The 3,852-nt window shown below is 42.8% G+C and overlaps 1 pseudogene; it reads right to left on the reverse strand.

The window, feature by feature from the left end:
• Nucleotides 1-484: 484 nt before the first annotated feature.
• LOC102775394 lies at nt 485-1,431 on the reverse strand (annotated as a pseudogene).
• Between the last annotated feature and the right edge of the window lie 2,421 nt (nt 1,432-3,852).

Here is a 3,852-nt window from a genome sequence, read left to right on the forward strand (position 1 = left end):
GCCTCCTGCACACCCCCTACTGGGGATGTGCCCACAACCAAGGTACATGCCCTTGACCGGAATCGAACCTGGGACCTTTCAGTCCGCAGGCCAACGCTCTATCCACTGAGCCAAACCAACTAGGGCGAATAATACAATTTTTAACTGTTCTATCTATAAAATAAAAACAATTTCCTTACAATGATGTATATTATTTGAGATGAATTAATCTTCAGAAATCCATGTTGTCCATGAAATAAACTGGAATTTGCATTATGATCAAGGTTGGAAAAAGCTGGTAGGTTAGAACAAAGTTGAAAGGGACTCTCTGTATAATAAACATAGCATAAAGTGCAATGAAATGGTTACTTAAATTGTATAGAGAAGTTGAACTAAAACAAGAGGAAATAAATATAGAAGCAAGTTGTACAAACACAATCTGATCAAAGGACCTTATTTCTGGTTTTAATCTTGAAGCCATGAAATCAAGTGCAGTTTTTCAGACTCAGCACAGCTGTTTTTTTATGACTGCCATCCCAAAGAATCGTCTCAGGGCCCCTTTTATGTCTTTGTTCCTGAGGCTGTAGATGAAGGGGTTCAGCATGGGTGTGACCACCGTGTACATCACTGAGGCTGCTGCACTTGAGTGTGAGCTTGGGGTAGCAGCAGAGCTGAGATACACTCCTAGGCTTGTTCCATAAAATAAGGAGACAACTGAGAGGTGAGACGCACAGGTAGAAAATGCCTTATACTTCCCCTGAGCCGATGGGATTGCACGTATGGAGAACACTATCTTAGAGTAAGAGTAAATGATACCAGCGAGGGGACCACCACCCAGGAGCACAGTTACAAAATACATCACAATGTTATTAAGAAAGTTGTCAAAACAAGCAAGTTGGGTCATCAGATTGAGTTCACAGAAAAAGTGGGGGATCTCAAGTCTGTATCGAAGGTTAGTCGCAACAACAGTAAATTTTCTAACAGGGAATGCAGGGCACTTGTGATCCAGGACACCAGAACCAGCAGTCCACAGAGCCGGGGGTTCATGATGACTGTGTAGTGCAGGGGGTGACAGATGGCCACGAAGCGATCATAAGCCATCACAGTCAGAAGCAAGTTATCCAACATTGCAAAGAGTGAGAAAAAATAAATCTGAATGATACAGCCTTCATAGGTGATGGCTTTGCTCTGTGTCTGGATGTTCACCAGCATCTTTGGGACGGTGGTGGAGGTAAAACAGATGTCTACCAAGGACAGGTTGGAGAGGAAGAAGTACATGGGTGTGTGGAGGTGGGAGTCTGAGCAGACGGCCAGGATGATGAGCAGGTTTCCAAACACAGTGATCAGGTACATGGAGAGGAAAAGCCCAAATATGAGGGGTTGCAGTTCTGGTTCCTCTGAAAAACCCAGGAGAATGAATTATGATGCTCCTGTAAGATTCCCTGGTTCCATGAGGTGGGAATGACTTCCAAGAAAGAAGAAAAGAGCATGAGGACTTTTCACACAATCTAGTATTGCTCACATGGCTCTAATGCTATAGTGTGTCTCCTGCAGTTAGGAAATTAGTTTCAGTATTTTGGTCTGGGGTTGGTTCCATCTAGAAACTTCCTGTGTCATTTCAGAGTAGGAATTTTTGTCCCAATCTGCTTTTTTCCCTAAGATGTCAGGTATACTACAGTTTTAATGAGAAATTTTTCATGCATTTCAGGATATGAATTGAGTGCTGACCATGTTTTCAGAACTGTCTGGGCTGTGAGTAGAGGATGCTGAAGAACAAAAGTGCATACAACTCAATCTGGGGCAAGTATATGTAAGCAAATAATACAAATATTATAAAAATAACATTACTCAAATGGTGAGAGAGCATAAGAAGAAAATGAAAGCAGGTCTAGAGGAGAACGTGACGAGGGCATTCTATTTTTTTTTATGGGTATTTAGGAAAGATCTGCAAACAAAATGACATCTGAGTACAGAACTCAAGAGAGGGAGAGAGGTCAAAGCCCTAGGGAGGAGCTGACAGGGTTTAGTGACCTGCTCAAAGTTAATATCAGAGTGTGTGATGGGCCTTGAGTATAATTTTAGTCAATCGGTCTCAACAAGAAATGATTTTGTCCTGAGGGTGTCTGGCATGTCTGAAGGGATATCACTAAATAGGTACAATTCACAAAAAAGCATCCCCTTCAATTATTATCCCTCCCCAAATGTGAATGGTAAAAAGTGAGAAAACCGAGTTTAGATCAGCACTTCTCCAATTTCAGTGTTCCTATGCAGTCCCCAGGATTCTGGCTCAAATGCAGAATTCGATGCAGCAGGTCTGGAGGCCTCAGAGACACTGCATTTCTAACAAGCTCCCTGGTGGTGTGCTGTTGCAGGTCCTGGCCTGAGGACTACTCTCTGAGTAGAAAGGCTGTGGTTCTGTGTCAGAGTTAGCTGCAGGCAATTTTAGGTCTTATGATCCAAGTATTGACTTTACATGGAGTTTTAAAGGAATAGTTACTCACTCATTCTAGAGGCTATGATTAAATATTTGTTTCCTCTGTATAAGGGCCCTTGAGTGACACAAAATAATACTGAAAAATGATTTGTAGCAGGTAGAATAAGAACCTCCAAAAGACGTCCACATCCCAATGCCCAGTAGTTTTAAATACCCACGTTGACCTCCCCCTGGCGCTCCCACTCCTCAGCACATTCTGGGCATGTGCTCTTGACTGAAACCGATCCGGGACCCTTCAGTCCACAGGCCGAAGGTCTATCCTCTGAGCCAAACCGGCTAGGACGCTAATTGACTGACTTTATTTTTATTTTTTAAATATATTTTATTGATTTTTTACAGAGAAGAAGGGAGAGCGATAGAGAGTTAGAAACATCGATGGGAGAGAAACATCAATTAACCGCCTCCTGCACATCTCCCACTGGGGATGTGCCCGCAACCCAGGTACATGCCCTTGACCGGAATCGAACCTGGGACCCTTCAGTCCACAGGCCGACGCTCTATCCACTGAGATAAACCAGTTTGGGCGCTAATTGACTGACTTTAAAATAGAAGATGAGCCCGGATCATCCAAGTGGAACTAAGGTAAATACAATGGTCCCCTAGATGCAAAAGCGGAGGCAAGATGAAAATGTACACCATTGGGTTATTTTTTGTTTTAAATATATTTTTATTGGTTTCAGAGAGGCAGGGAGAGGGGAGAGATATAGAAACATCATTGATGAGAGAGAATCATTGATTAGCTGCCTCCTTCACGCCCCTTACTAGTAATTGAGCCAACAACCCCAACATGTGCCCTTGACTGGAATCAAACCTTCAGTCCACAGGCTGACGCTCAATCCACTGAGCCAAACCAGTTAGGGCTACACTATTGGTTTTGATTAAGGAGGAAGGGCCCTGAGTCAAGGAATACAGGTGGTCAGTACTGCAAACTGGAATTGGAAGAAAAAAGATTCTCCCGTAGAAGGAGCCAAGTCCTGCGCACATCTTGATATGAGTCCCATTTCAGGCTTCTGGCACCTAGAACTGTATATGATCACTTTCAAGAACGACTGCAGGAATATTTTACAGCAGCAATGGAAATCTCATGGAAATCTCAGTAAAATATGTTTGACCGAGCTGAGTTTAAGTCTCTCTATTCATTAGGTTCCTTGGGTAAGGGCTTGTTCCTTTGAAAACCCACATGAAGTAAAGAAGAAAAGTTATAACTATTTGGAGATATTCCACCCCCCTTAGCTGGGACAGTGAAGTCCTCATTACACAGATGTAAACTGCTGTGAACTATGATGCCTTTGTGTCATTAAGGCTTAAGGTACAATGTGTGGCCTTAATTTCTCTATCACTGAACTGTAAAAACTATTGGCTCTCAGCACATTACACTT

Source organism: Myotis davidii, unplaced genomic scaffold, assembly GCF_000327345.1.
Source record: "Myotis davidii unplaced genomic scaffold, ASM32734v1 scaffold2674, whole genome shotgun sequence".
Lineage (NCBI taxonomy): Eukaryota > Metazoa > Chordata > Mammalia > Chiroptera > Vespertilionidae > Myotis > Myotis davidii.